Below are 15848 nucleotides of genomic sequence, written 5' to 3'. Positions count from 1 at the left end.
ACTATGTAGTGGTAACAATATTCAGTATGTTGCTTTGATGTTTAGTATGTGTTAAGAGAATGCCTTTGTTTTTCTAAATCAGCTAATACACATTTTCAGATTATAAAGATAATGAAAAGTGGCCATAACTGTGAAGTTAATGTGATACTTATGTAGCTTAAGTAAAGTGCTTTGTGTTTCGTTTATAATAATTCTAAAGCACAGCTTTCATATTCAGAAAGCTCTTGAGTAAGTACTTACATTGAATAATTCCAAGCTAACCTTAGAGCACATTATCAAACTAAATGAGACTATTTTCTAAGTGACAGCCCTTACATGTTATTTAGATTCTTGGCATACTAGCAGGTGGCTATCTGAATAAGATCGTCTCTTGTCAGTATTCATTTGCCGTTTGCAGCACCACCATTATATTTATTGGAAACTGGTTGTGCAAATCTTAAATATAACCTATTTGATTATTATTGTAACTTTTATAATATTAATTTGTTTATAATGCTTTATACAACTTAATTAACTTCTTTATTAATAGACATTGCTTATAGATATTGTCGTTATTATGAACGGTCGAATCTTTCTGCTTTAGAGTTTCTTTAAATATCTTTGAAGCTACTAAATATATAAGTTCTATTGTATGAAAACCGTTTATATTTATGTGCAAAAAATAACTTTAATTATTCATTAATGTTCGCAAGTAATTTAGCTCTATTAAAGTATCAAACTTTCCATACTGATTTCAATGTAATTGTACTTAAAAAATCTAGAGTAACCGTGGGAATAACTAGAATATTAAAGTAGTAGTAGTAGTATATACTGTTTTCGCAAACATCGCAGAGATAGGCTTAATGTGAAAGTAGTATGCAAAATTAACGGACGATTCGGAGCAAGGTGACAGAAAGGTGTGTGAGAATTTACTAAAATGCCAAGGATGGAGAAGATTGTATTGGGTCAGGCAATTAGAACTGCAGCTTTCGGCCCAATTTCGTATTGCCAAATTGCAATAAAAAAACTGACCTGAATTAAGATTGTGAAATAATTTTATTAGATTGTAGTTAAAGGTTCATTAAGTTCATCAATGTCTAGATACGTTCTTATATTTTTTTTAATAAAACAGGCGTAGTAGACTGTCCGTTAAGCCTAGATAAATGCCCATAATTCATTAGTTAATCGAAGGACATTAGACAGAATCTACAGTCGAATATGTAATCAAACGTAAAGCTTAGTTTAGTTTGAGAACCCTTTAAAATGTTGCCATTTACTATACGATAAAGTGTGTTTAACAGACTCAGGTATACTTATTAAAAAAAGGCTCTCTGATTCGACTTTCTTTTGTCTTAATAATATACGAATGTTGATTATTAAAGTGCAATACGTGTACCGTATCGCACTGTAACGTAATCGCTACATCGATCGCTAATATGTTAGATAATATCGGTAGATCGCGGTGTCATCTCGCAATGTAGGCTGGACGTACAATCTCACGGTGCGTACACATCATTGACGCGTTATGATCGTTCGCGACATCCATTGAGCTTTGTTACTGATTCTGTATTATTTAACTGGCTAGTTATTATCGCGATGTCATTTGATCTGTCTTCTTAGCGTGATGGCTGCAGTAGCGCGATTCTCTATAGATGAAACCATCGAGTATCGAGAGTTTGACATTTAAAATGCACTGCAAAAATAGTTTCCACAACGTCCGCTAGAGGCGCTGATTAATTTTTCATACAAAATTGACCGATAGCTAGCTGGTTGTCGAAATTCGATAGTTGTACAGAATTGCGTTCCTGTATCTGCCTCCATTAATGTTTTTTTAAACACTTTTCTACCAATTTTACAGTGTTTTTTATGTCCTTTATAGGTACAATATGTGGCTAGCTTATTTCACTGTAATGTTATCAGTGCATCGGTCTCTTAGATAATATCGGTATATCGCAGTGTCATCTCGCAATGTAGGCTGGACGTACAATCTCACGGTGCGTGGACATCATCGACGCGTGATAAACGCTCGCGACGCGACATCCCTCGGGCCTTGTAACTCGTTCAATGTATCAAGTACGTCTGTTATGAGTTTATAGACCGGTTTCATTGTACCCAATAAGTGTTAGGATTTTGATCCTTGATTTGATTTTACAATGTTAGATATAGTTCTTGTTTCTAATCCTTACGATAGATTATCCATAAGTGGAGATAGCCCTTTAGTGAGGAGTAAGTTTCTACTCAGATGAATAGAAATTAAATTAAAATTAAATGAAATATGGTGTTAACTTGAATATGTATGTGTGTTGTATATTGAAGTGTTAAAATATTTCTTGTCTTACCTTAAATCTTCATCGTGTAGGTTTTGACGTTCGTCCTGTAAAAAGAAAAGATAAGATTATAACTATTTAAATTAAACAAAAATTCTTGCACTTTGTAATTAAGGTTGCGATCTATCAACAACATCGAACTAAAGTAAGTCTATCTTTTATTAAACAAAGTAATATGTAGATAAAAGGGTCAATAAATATTATTATTCATTGCTTGTATTCAACATAACAAAATAACAGGTGTAAGTAAAATCGCGGACGCGCGTGTCCGCAGAAGGCGTATTCACAGCTCCGCCCAATGAATAGCCATTCATCTCTATTAGTACTGTTACTTTATACGGACACTAAAATAAACCTATATTTAGTTTGCAGTAGTCAATGTTCCAGCCAATGAATTCGACTAGGGCTTTGCTGTGTTCTACTGCTGGACAAATGCTATTGCGTTTTTCTTGCAAATCTATCTCTCCTAGGTGTGTTTGCGATGGATATTTAAAGTTTATTGTTATAAAATAAGAGGGTCCATTTGACTTTAGCGTACTTTTTAAAACGAGACACTCTTACAAGAATGTTTTAAATTACATTAATTATGGTATTATAACTAAATTTCACTTTGATAGAGTCGATGTTAAATTTATCTGTCATTGCGGGAGGAGACAAGTGCCCAGAAATGGAACAATAATGAGTTAAAAGCACCAACTACGTATAATTATATTTAGCCCACAAGATCCGGGAGTGTTAAATAAACAAATGAATAATCATTTATACGATGACAAGAGTGGTTTACCTTTAACTAATGAATGTCACATCGTTTTAAATTAGCAATCGTATAATTATAACATCGCAGTTATTTTCATAACGATTAACACATTAATAAATTAAATATATCAGATCGTCGACAGATTTTTCTTCCTCATTGTCACATAATTATACGACTGAATCTTCTTAGTTTTTAAATAATCTGTCTCCTTCATTCAAAATAATATATTTTATCAGGCTCTATAAATAACCTCTTACTAACACAAAAGATCCGTCGACTATCAACGTTCCCCATAAAAATGAAGATAGACAATAAAATCAATTTTACTAGGAAAACGATTTTATGTTGTTTGACATGTTTGATTAAGTGTAGTAAAGATGTCAACATTCGCACGGTATCGTCACTCGTTAAGGTAAAACGTGTTAGCTCAAAGGTAGTTTTACGATTCACTAGGTTTCGCGGGAAACTGGCAGTATTGACGGCCATTGTCATAGGGTGGTCGCACATAACAAACAGGCGCATTCACTCGCCTCACATAATGTTTGTTTGTTTAAATTTACCATGACTTTTACCACCAATACAAGGTGTGTCGTCCGGTAATGCCTTGTAAGTAATAGCACTTTCGTGTTGTACGCATCTGCTCCTCAACCTAAAAAACCGTTAGAAGAATTAATTACATAGAATAAATTTACTTATGATTGCTTTACAAATAATAAAGTACGTAGCGTTCATTCACTTAAAGAGCAATTACTGTGGGGCCGATGAGGGCTTGAAACACGGAGAGTAGACGTAAGTGCGGGTATTTAGAGGTGATATTCGCCGAGAGTTGAAGTGAGGCAGGTGAGTGCGCTTATGCGTGCGATATGGTAGGATGGGTGGCACTGGAGCGTACCGAATAACTGCCCATTCGCCGCGTCTTCCTGGTTTTTTGCGCCGGAAATGGATGACTGATTGATAATAATTCTAAAAATAATTGTTCTAAAGGTACAATTAAGATGTTCTTGCCTGGTTTTTTACACATGTCATCAGTTGTTATTCCCTTACAGTGTATCTAAGTTCGTTGTCTTTTAAATTACGTGGAACGCTCTTGATTTTACATTCTAGGAGCCAGTGTACTTGGATTGTTACAAACTATAGTGTTAGAAGTATTAATATAATTAATCTACTTTATAATAATGCAAGATAATATTTTTAGGAAAGGTGCCATTTTGTTAGGATTGCTTTATAAAGTTTGAGAGTTTGGAAACTTAAATCTGTCGGAATAAATCTTTCCCCGAATATTCTAGAATAGATTAAAAACTACAAGTAAGTTAGTTTCATTTCCCTCGTTACCAAATATCTAATTTTAGTTTCTAGAAGTGACCAATCTACTTACGCGAATCTAACCAGTTTCCCACAGTTGAGTAAATTCAAAAAACCACAGTCTACTGCAAAGAGCAACGTATCGCGGCTAATATTGTGTAATAAGCATGCTCACCGCGTAGTAAATGAGGGTGTGTGCTTCACAGTGTCTGTGGAATACATGCAGAAGTTCCAAATACAACATCTCTCTCTTGAGACAAATGCGAGGGTCGATTTCATTCATCCACTACCTATCGAAACATGTTGTATGAAAACCTGATCAGCGCCTCTAGCGGGAGCGATGGGAACTAATTTTGAAGTACATTTTAAATGTCAAGCTTTTGATATTGCCAATTGCAGAGAATAGCGCTAATAAGCTGACCTATTTAATGATATCTTTCTTATGATTCGTGACGTTGACTGACCTTCTTTCTCACTGGTACTAGAATTATAAAACGTTCACTATTTCTTTAGATTTGTTTGTTGTTCAATGTTGTTAAGGATGTTCATTGGCCATAATTTATTCATGGCACACATTTTACTTTTTATTGGCCTTATATATCATTTTCGTATTCTGCTAGTAAAATTGTTAATGTCATGGGAACGGATGGCCAATTTAAAAGTAAATAAATCATTAAATTAAATATAAATATGTGGCTATTAAATCTTTACGATATTTCAAAAGATCAGGAAATCATATATTTTAGCTAATAAGTAACAAGTTAGGTATATTTGTATTGCGCTAAAATGGGCAAAAATCTAGGAAAATTAATGATAATTTCTGACTGTTTCTGTTCAGCTGACAAATAGCTAACCATCTAAGAAGCCCATCCGGTGGTATGATGAATTCTTTCCAAGACTGCTGGAAATCGCCTTTGCTCTGCAGTGGAGCACGGAACGGGGCTAATTTAAATATATATTCTAACTAATTCATTTAATTGCGTTGCCGCATCGAGTTAGATTACTGAATGCACGACATACAGTGCGGAGAGATGCAACCTTCGGTCAAGGGCCCGTGTCACCGTCGCGAGACGAGCCACGTACTCACTGGCTTATGACTTCTTAATTAGTTTCTTATTTATTAAGTTCAACGTTTTGTAAAATAATTACAAATAAGTATTAAGAGAACTTTGCCTTACTTGTACAGGAAATGAAACTGACTCTACTTTTTCGAAAAAGTAGTTAATCCTCTGGTTTGACTTAAATGCAATCAATTTTGAAATTTACTCTTAATTGCATCAATTTACAACAAACTTAATTCCTAGATAGGTATTAGGTATTGCGATATAGAATAAATATTTTTTTAAAATAAAATTAGCGATATTACATTTAATAAAATTGCATGTTGTTTTTTCTTTTACTTCGAAGTGGCTCTACATTTATTTTTGATTTATTTTGATATTTTGATTAATAGATTGCAGAGTTATAAATTTGTATTATGACATCACCCATTAAAAGGTCATAAAACATTAATTAATTGGATTGCATTGATTCTGATGTTTTATTAATAGCAGGCATATCTATACTAATATTATAAAGCTGAAGAGTTTGTTTGTTTGTTTGTTTGTTTGTTTGAACGCGCTAATCTCGGGAACTACTGGTCCGATTTGAAAAATTCTTTCAGTGTTAGATAGCCCATGTAGCGAGAAAGGCTATAGGCTATATATCATCACGCTACGATCAATAGGAGCAGAGTAACAGTGAAAAATGTTACAAAAACGGGGAAAATTATGATTATCTTAAGTGACGCAAGCGAAGTTGCGCGGGTCGGCTAGTATTAACATATACGTTTCAATCGACTAAATTTAAACGATTTAAATGCATTAATTATTGCGAATAAAAATGCTTTACTAGAACTAACAAGTTAATGAGTTTAGGAAAGCTCTCTTCTATCCTTGTTTTAACCCTTGTATTGAATATAGTTATGAATAAAATAAAAAAAACTGGGAATACGTGTCTTAAACTTAATTCCTAATGGTCGCAAAGCATAGTTGCCAGAATCGCGCTATGCTAAAAAAAAAAAGAACTACGTCTGCCCGTTTTAACTTAGGATTCGTTTGTGAAATTATTCTGATCCGCGCTTCTGCGATGACGTCATAATGACTTAATGAGTTATTTATAAGTCGACATTAGACATTTCCATGTGGGTATTCCTCCTATAATTTGTACATTATAATTCACAACACGATGCTCCGTGATCTGAATTACATTCTCTAGTATTTCCCAGTGTTACTAATGCGAAACGTAAGATAAAATATTTGGCTATTTGCAAATCAATGGTCACACCAAAAATGCGAGACGATGGCGCGTGTACAGTGGAGTACTTTGTAAATAACAAAATATCTATAAAGATTTTTTTGATACGTTCGAAAGTCGTCGAGTTATTGATAAGATTGTTTTGTACAAATATTTTGGCTGCTTGGCAGTGTGTTTTTGCTCTCAGTATTTTCTTTCGAGAATTTACGAACACGAAATAAAAAGCTTTATAGTATTTCTTTAAACCAAAAAGTAATTAGTTATAATTAGTCGCAAAATACTGTAACATAAAGTATTTTACTACTCACTCTAAAGCTTTCTAAAAGTTCATAAAAGATGCAAGCATCGCATCACATCTATAAATAGTTAGAATCAAGAAATTATATAACAATGAAACAAACTTTGAATAAATACTAAGTTCAATTACATAAAATGATAATATAATAATTTGTTAAACAAATTAGCGAGTGAGGAAGTAGATCGAGACAATGAAGACTACACACAGTTTTAAATAGCATTCGTAACAAAGGCTTACTATGGGTGCAGAGTACGGAGCAGCAGACGAAACAATTAATATCGCATTTACTATGCGAAGTGCGCATTGACAAAGTCGTGATAGCGCCCGACTTTTACTTTGTCTAAACAACTAGACCGTGATGTGTCTAGGCGCGTTCCTATTATACCTCATTTCCATTTCGACGGAACATTCGGTAATTGTAATGAGTTTATTGTTTTACTTCCACGTGTTGTCTGCTTTATAGGTTTTGCGTGAGATGTTCAATGCTATTTACATATTTATGTCTCTACTTTGAGGTCGAACAAAAAACGGACGTCAAGAAAACAGGCTTTATTCGTTTGAATCGAGAGTCCTGTCGTACAAATTAACTATGTACGCTGAATAACCAGCACCGAGCCACTTACTTTATACACTTTTTTCAGTTAAATTAGTAAAATAGTATGTTTCGACGCCTGCGCTCAATTCCTAGATAACAATCCAGTCATAACATATTAAAAACTATGAACTCATTTTATAAATACCTATGTAATTTAGAAGTCTATTAGTCTAGACTATTTGCTGCCATATAGCCTTATCCTTTGCTATTCTAATTAAACACTTTCACATTGAAGATACCATCTTTAAAAGTAAAGGAAATCCTGATGAGTACCTACACAAGTTTCTATTTCTAAATGCCAAAGTTTTGTAACAGGAAGGAACACACCTATATTTATCGAAATTTGGCTTTATGGACGAAATTAGCCAGCTAATTAGTACATTAAGATTGTAAACGACAGTAAAATACGTAACGATTTGTATGAATAAAAGTTATGAGAAAAGGGATCGTGTGTTTCATGGAACAGACATTATGCGAGGCGCGTGCGCATGCGCCGGCTTTCCGCTGGTGTTGTAGCATAATCGTAAACGTGATCGCACATTAGTGTTGCTAGTTAAATAAATATACCAAACAATATTCTTTACGGCCAGTTACGATAGATTAAAGTGTAATTTTATTGCCATGCGCGGTGCGTTGACAGACCGTTTGAAAGTCTATGGTCGTAATTAGACATTCTGCTACTAGGAGCATTTATTACATTTATTTACAAGTAAATTACTTTACTTTCGATGCTGTTCATATTGAAAATATTAATAAAGGCATTACATATGACAAATATAGAATGTTTTAATGAGCATATTTAGTGCAGAAAACTGTTTATAAACTACAACATTGTATAATTTACTTAAATCAATAAACGATAAACGCGTTTACGGGCGATCAACTCGTAAAATACCCGTTGTACTTCGTGAATCTACCTCCTAGTAAAGAGAACATAATCTATATTATAACTTAACTACTTTGACAGTAAACGACTGCTGGGCAAACTACACTTTGAAAACAGGTCAATATTTTCCCATAGATTTTAAAACTTTTTTTATCGGTCGTCTGGCGCCCTTCAGAAATTCATCGATTATTAAGATCTATTCTATTATACAGTGAACGTTTATAGACCGTCTATAAGACTAGTACTTCATTGTCTATGACGACCCTTTGAATTTTATGTCGCCTTCGTGATATCGAATTTATTGGATTCCATTTAAGCATTGCAATCACATGTATGATGGAGATCGATGTATTTTATGTTCTAATGATACAATGGCTTTTTCAACGTAGATTGATATTAATGCATTGTGTTTTATTTAACGAAAATAAGAAAGCTTTAACTAGAAATAGTAACTTGAAGCTTATGTTCGTATTTCATGATCACGTTCAAAACTTACTGGTATCAATCGCCGGTCTTATAAATCTTTGACTATTCATACTCATACATTACAAGGTGCTCCCTAAACCTGGGATATGAAACGAATAGACAAAGAGATGCCAAAAAGATCTATGACATCGATGTATCGAATCGCAACTGTATCGCTTATTTTCCTATCGATTCGCGATATTATCGCGTCCATTTTAATCGATATCAACTTCGATGCGAAACGCTAAATTCGATATTTTATCAAAATACGAGATCGAAATCGTAGCTTATCGTATGGTCAAAATATCGTAATATATATCGATATATCGTTCAGTGTTGTATCATATATCGTATCGTAATGACCATCCCTGAGACAAAACTATCACACGACCATCGTTCACGGATACATCTACCATAACAATACTCCAACAATGATTATTCGAAAGGACCACAAATGTGTTGCCGAGCCAACAGGTCAGCAAACATGTCATAAATCAAGTTTTATATTTTGCAGGTAATGAATCAGCCACTTAGCATTCAACCACCGTACACTACACACACTCAAAAGTCAATAAGCCACAAAATTACATTCAAGAGATATTTCTATATTCCGAAATTATCTTACAAAATTCAAGTGCTCAACTTGTGAAGACTAAGTCAAACAAAAGGTCGCATGCCACTATTAAGAAAAAAACCGTAAGTTTGAACAAATCCGTGCGTAAATATTGTGGACGGTAAACAAAACTGTTCTCGGCAAACTGTACTGAAGTATGTAAAACAGTATAAAGTAAATCACTCGATCTAAATGTCGAGAGCAGTTAGAGAATATCGCGTGCTATAATGAAATATCGTCCGTTAGCCACTCGTTACGGTGCCGTTACCGAATTGACCATAATAGGTCCACCAAATGTAACGGCGGCGCGTGCGCAACGATCTCTCTTAATTAATTTGTCACAATTAACATCTTAGAATATCTTGGAGTTGCGTCAAGATTTTATGGAATGCAAGTGAGTTTATGGTCATTATTTTAGATGAAAGTCGTTTAGAGATGGCACAGATTTTGTGCCTTATAGAGTTCAGTGTGATATTTTATTAAATGACAGAGTTGTACGTTCAGCTTTTGGGAATCTCTAGGTCTTTTCGAAACCTCACAAATCACTATTAAACATCGATACGCCTTGGATGACATCAATCACGTAGAAGAACTTTAATAGCATTGCAATAAACTGTTCACGCAATGATATTTGTTTGCCAATCCCGATGTAACGTTCATTTCCTTAACACAAAGTAAACTAGGAGCTTTATAACCTTTGGCGATCATTTAATACATCAGCTCGGTATAACAGGCATTTCTCCGTTACTTCCCGGATTTATATTGTCTTAAGGGCATCCGTTTGGTGCATTACAACATTACAAGCTATCTATTTGCAATATGAAGCAATGGAGAAGCCGACAAGTCAAGAACTTTCTACTAAATTTTCTGTAGTAGTATCTTGTGTTGCTATTTCATGAAAAAACAACTAACCCAAAATAACTACATATCGCTTTTTCTTTATACAAGTAGTCTGATCGGAGTGGAAATCCCACTCGACTCGTGCTTGACGACCGCTTCTATCTACACTACAGACATCTTCGGAAAGAAAGCTAAAAGTTTCTGTTCCTCTGCTTTCTTACTTATGTTGAACACAAGATTTGTAGAGCAAAACAGAGACCAGTCATAAAAATAGAGAAGCTTGTAAGATGACTGGACGTAGACGATAAACGATGAATACATAAGTTACAAAGCATCAAGAGACACTGTAAAAGATCCTGTTCAAGTACAAGCTAAAAGTAAGCCACAGAGGTCATAACTCGCGAAATATTTAGGTACGCAACCTAAGTACAGTTCTTCAGTAGCGGTGGTCCATCTGACGGAAGGTGGGGATACCAACACCTCACGGACCGTTATGACGGCCACATTGGCCACAGCCATCTGGTAACGCCTTCTGCACTTCGCAGAGGCGGTACGTAAACATAATACCATCTATGTACAGTTAAGTACATTATGTATGGCGGATTTTCATCTGTTTTTGTGGCGTGTATTAACCTAAAAAGGTTTGAAGGCGGTAAACGATAAGTTATGTAGGCAGGGCTTGATACCGGTAAAAAGTGCGGTATCGGTATTTGACGTCATCATCGTAATGACCGTTTTTTGTAATAATTTTATGGTTTCTTTTGCAGAGATCGTTATGTACAAATTATTATAATGCTATTTACTGTTAGTAAGCGTTGACCAGTAGGTTTTAAAGATGTCGATTGAATCTATGATTGTATGTTACTTCCACGCAGAACTTACCTACTTATTTTTATGATACACAGTACAATTTTACTTCACTTTAAATTATGCATAAACAACAAAACAAATCTGCAAAGTTGCACAATCACCTGTCTACTATTCATAATAGTTTCACGTTTCAATATTCAGTAGTTTCACGCTAAAAATAAAGATTTGGTAACAAAAAACTCTAAACTAAGCATAATATGACGCATGAAGATCGAATGAATTCACGAACAGTAAAAGTTATTGCACAATATTGAAATTCGGACATTTGAATTCAACATCGGAAAGAAAGTTTCTCGATAAAGTTCATCGTATCTGATATAAAATTTATTGCAATGTTTCTATGCAAGTAGAAACCACTGAGTGAAAGATCGGATTTATCGCTTGCCATATAATTTATTAGTGGTACCCAGTTTTTAACCGACTTCAAGAAAAGGAGGAGGTTCTCAATTCGACTGTTTCTTTTGCCAATTTTTTGAAAGTCATGTATTTTTTATTATTTCTTTGAGACCATATGAATGATGTAGGTATTGGATATATTATTTCGCTATTATGGTTCATTTTGACTTACTTCAGAAGCAAAAGAGGCAAGGATAAATTTTAATAATATAATTTGTGGCTAAATGTTTTGGTAGATGGTTGTTGTATCTACCAATCATCCCTAAGATTAATCTTTCTAATGTTAAGAGTAAATACGCGCCTATCCACTAGTAGTGTAATAGATACAGTAAAGGATTAAGTTTATGGCACACTTATCAAAAGAACAACAATTATAAATGACCAATAGCCATAATAAAACAACTTCAGTATTATATCATTTTTACAACATACATTTACACAAAAAACCTATTATTTCCTCTGCGATTGTTGGTTGAGATAATAATATGCGCATACAGAGTATAATCAGTGCAATAATTAATTGTAAATTACATAAAGAGCGGCACAATAGTCGTCTATAATAGATAGTTACAGTGGGTGAGCTCGCGCGATCGTCTGTGACTACTGTAAGCACTAACTAGTTAGAACAACTCTTGGAAAACCTTCATACTTATAATAATTGCTTTGAAGAAAGGTAAACACTTCCTATACAATAATAGCTAGTCTTTTTTTGTGGAGAGTGTGTTACCATGGGCCATGGGGCATAGCTTCTGCCTGATGATTAGATTCTGGGTATGTTACACACAGCGTATTAAATTATATTATTTCTATTAATTAGTCATGAGTATTAGCCATTTGAAGTCATAGTTCGAATAAGACAGTTCTATCTAATATAGCATTGAGTAGAAAAGATAGCAAGAAATAATGAATATGACAACACGAAAAGCCAAATGAAATCTCACTTTTCCTTGTGTATAGATGCTAAAAAAGTTTCTTAATTAGTGCTAAGAGCTTTTCCGATACCTAAATATTTTAAATACTTATATTTGGACTCAGTTTTTCAACTTGTTGTGGTTAGTCAGTTCTTTAGTTTAAACAATGTGTAATGTTTAATACACAAATTATAACTTCAGGAAGCAAGCAGCTATTGTTTTTCGTAATGTAACTTTTCCTCAAGGTGATTATTAGTCCCACGTTACAAAGTAGTGTAACATGGGACCTGATAACTAGTCCCATGTAATAGGGGGCGGGCATCGCATGTAGCAAACACCGGGTGCACACTATGGATGGGTGAACATTTACTGACGTAAGAGCTGCATCACGAGACATTAATTAAAACAGGCAGGTTACAGACTTTTGATAGTTAACAAATAGTGTTCCGGCATAACATTGTTCAGTAAATGATTTATTATAACTTGAATGTTTTTTGTCCCGTTATGTACACACAGGAGAAGGTGTTCTCTCAGGTCCAGTGAAATCCCTATGTACATCAAAGCTCTCACTTTTGGTAACTTTGCCTTGGCATGCTGCCTTGAAGTGTAGAGGAGTCCTTAATCATACCAATACAAGTAAAGGGTGCTAGACTTTACCATTAGGTAGAAGAACCCATTAAAAAAACACGAATTAAGAAATAAAGCTTACTCATAAAATACATAACAAAACACCGGAAATACATAACCAATTTCAAAAAAAGGCAAACACAAAACCGACATCAAATTAGTACTACCTCGAATATGATTATCAAAATCGATTTAGAATATCTCACAAAAGAATACCGTTGTAACTTCTTCAATATAATTCCGTCACATTCTTCGCATCGTCTTTAATCAATCAAATTACACGATACGAGCGCGTAACGAGCCGATATTCTTATGAACATAGATAAAGCACGGTTATGTTATTTAGACCCACCGAGTCTGTTATTAGAGCTGTCTCATTACAACTATATTGGTCGAAAGGCCTAGTCAAACATACTTGACTATGTATTTTGTACCGTCAGCACCAATTTTGAAAAGATTATTGTGTTTATGTTGCATGTATTCAATTATTACAAAAATGGAAAAGCGGTTTTTTGCTATGCTTCTATTGGTTTAAAGAATTTAGTGTTTTAGTTCCGGTGTTTTGTAACCATCTTGGAATTTGAGTGTATTAACAATACGTTTAATCCATCGGTCACTTTTCTATTGCTTTTCAAAATAAGAAGTCGCAAAAAATTCCAACGACAACAATATGACTCTACAACGTCGCCGTACCTACAGCAAAGTTTATCTACCGCGTGCATTTAACGTAACTTCATACATATCTTTGATCCAAACATCTCAACTAAATCCTCGTACTATCTTAAAACGTCTTATTTACAGGCGTACCTAAATATAGTAGTATATTGTAAGAATGAGTCTTGCAAACGACCTCTGTTTTTTATATGATTCTTCTTACAATGTTCGAACATCTGCATAAGTTACTTAGAAGTAACTAATGTTGTCTGTACTCCCTCATAATGTCAATTAACTGGGTCATTCAACTTGCAGCGCATTTTGACTAACTGATCGACATCATTACTGGAAGCTGATTATTGGTGATGATATTCAAATAAATAAATAATAAGAAGACAAATGCGCCCGCACTTACGTATGCGCAAATCATTAAATTAATACGCTTAACCAGTAACGATATGTAATAAGTTACTGTAAAATATTTGAGGTTATCGATCTTTTAACACTTGAAGTGACAACAATTATTATATTTGGAAACAAGCAGCTAAAACTTAGGCGTAATTAGGTATGTGCCTTTCAAAATATTCGTTCTTGAATTCTAGTAAAACTGTATAAGTTACTTTTAGTTTAACCTTTTTTATAATATATCACCACTCGGAGATTGGAGACAGTGGTGTATGAAATACATTGCATAACTGCACTGCTAAAACTTTCATGCTAACCTTTATGTCATGGCTTACATTAGAAATGATTAAAGGCGTCATCGCGATCTGAATGCTTGAAACTTGAAAGAGTACCATTCTGCCCATCTTTACTTATCCAAATTAATAGATGACCTATCTTAACTTCTACTGACAGCAGACCTGTGCTAAATAAGACAATAATCATATATTGTTCTTCAACACAAATTTATTAGGTTGACATTTAAATAAGGCTTTATTTTTTCATCAAGGTACATAAATTAACAGGAATATGCAACATCCTGTTTATACTAACTTCAAAATGTCATAGAATTTATGACTTATGTTTATCAAGTTGTTATTAACTCTAACCTTTTGATGGACCGGATCATTTATCAATTTGCATTGCCATCTTAATTAATATGTACCTTGACCTTACAGAAGAATACGATCAGACCCATATATTCCTAGATCACTAAATCAAATTTTTAATTATCATCGATTTGTTTGATGACAGTTAAAAATGTGTGTCTCATATAAAATTGGCTAAATGCGAGTTTGACTCGCGCACGAAGGGTTCCTTACCATTATCTTTAAGAAATATCTAAAAACCAAACGTTTATATGGAAAATCTCCTAAATAGCTTATTCTGTTTTTATTATTTGTTTTTATAGCGTCAACAGAAATACATCATCTGGGAAAATTCTATTATTATCTTATGCTGTTTTTACAATTGATTGTTATAAGCGACCGAAGCAAATCCTCTGGGAAAATTCTACTATCTAGCTTTCATAGTTACTAAACTACTGCATGTTAGCAGACAGACTTACAGACGGACAGCGGAGTCTTAATTTTAGAGGCCCGTTTTTATCCATTCGGTACGGAACCCTACAAAATAGTAACATTGTCGATAATTTTTCTTCCTTTGTATAACGGAATGCAAAAAATATTGCAAGGTGATTAAAGTTATGTCTAGTTTCTAAATCAAATGACACTTAAGTTTCCAAGAATGTTGTACTTATTCATTCATGGATAATCCGTTCTTTGATTAATCTCATACTTTGATCTTTTTGCTGGAATTTAGGTAACGAAGAAAGTTTTATAAAGATTTAATATATTAAGATTATTATCTTAATATATTAAATCTTTATAAAACTTCCGTGTCTAGACTTATTAGTCTAGACACGGATTTAGGTGAAATATTGACACTTGCTTAATACCTACTAACATATAAATTCACCTTTAGGACAACAGGGCTATAAATTATGTATAATTGCCAATGCAAAATAGAGTTATAGCTTTATAGTATGCTCACAGATAAGTTTGCCGATTCACTTCTTCGCTAATTAGAGA

The 15848-nt window shown here is 33.9% G+C and overlaps 1 protein-coding gene across 2 annotated transcripts in view; it reads right to left on the bottom strand.

Annotated features, from left to right (window-relative positions):
* The window catches only part of sha (shavenoid), a 56312-nt gene that overhangs the window by 37758 nt on the left and 2706 nt on the right, over window positions 1-15848 (bottom strand). For both annotated transcript variants that reach the window (XM_076125025.1, XM_076125026.1), the window contains exon 2: window positions 2319-2353. The gene's annotated coding sequence lies outside the window, so the exon portion shown is untranslated. The remainder of the gene's footprint in view (window positions 1-2318; window positions 2354-15848) is intronic.

The sequence above is a fragment of the Anticarsia gemmatalis genome, chromosome 17, assembly GCF_050436995.1.
Source record: "Anticarsia gemmatalis isolate Benzon Research Colony breed Stoneville strain chromosome 17, ilAntGemm2 primary, whole genome shotgun sequence".
Taxonomy (NCBI): Eukaryota; Metazoa; Arthropoda; class Insecta; order Lepidoptera; family Erebidae; genus Anticarsia; species Anticarsia gemmatalis.
This window is presented reverse-complemented; position numbering and strand designations above follow the sequence as displayed.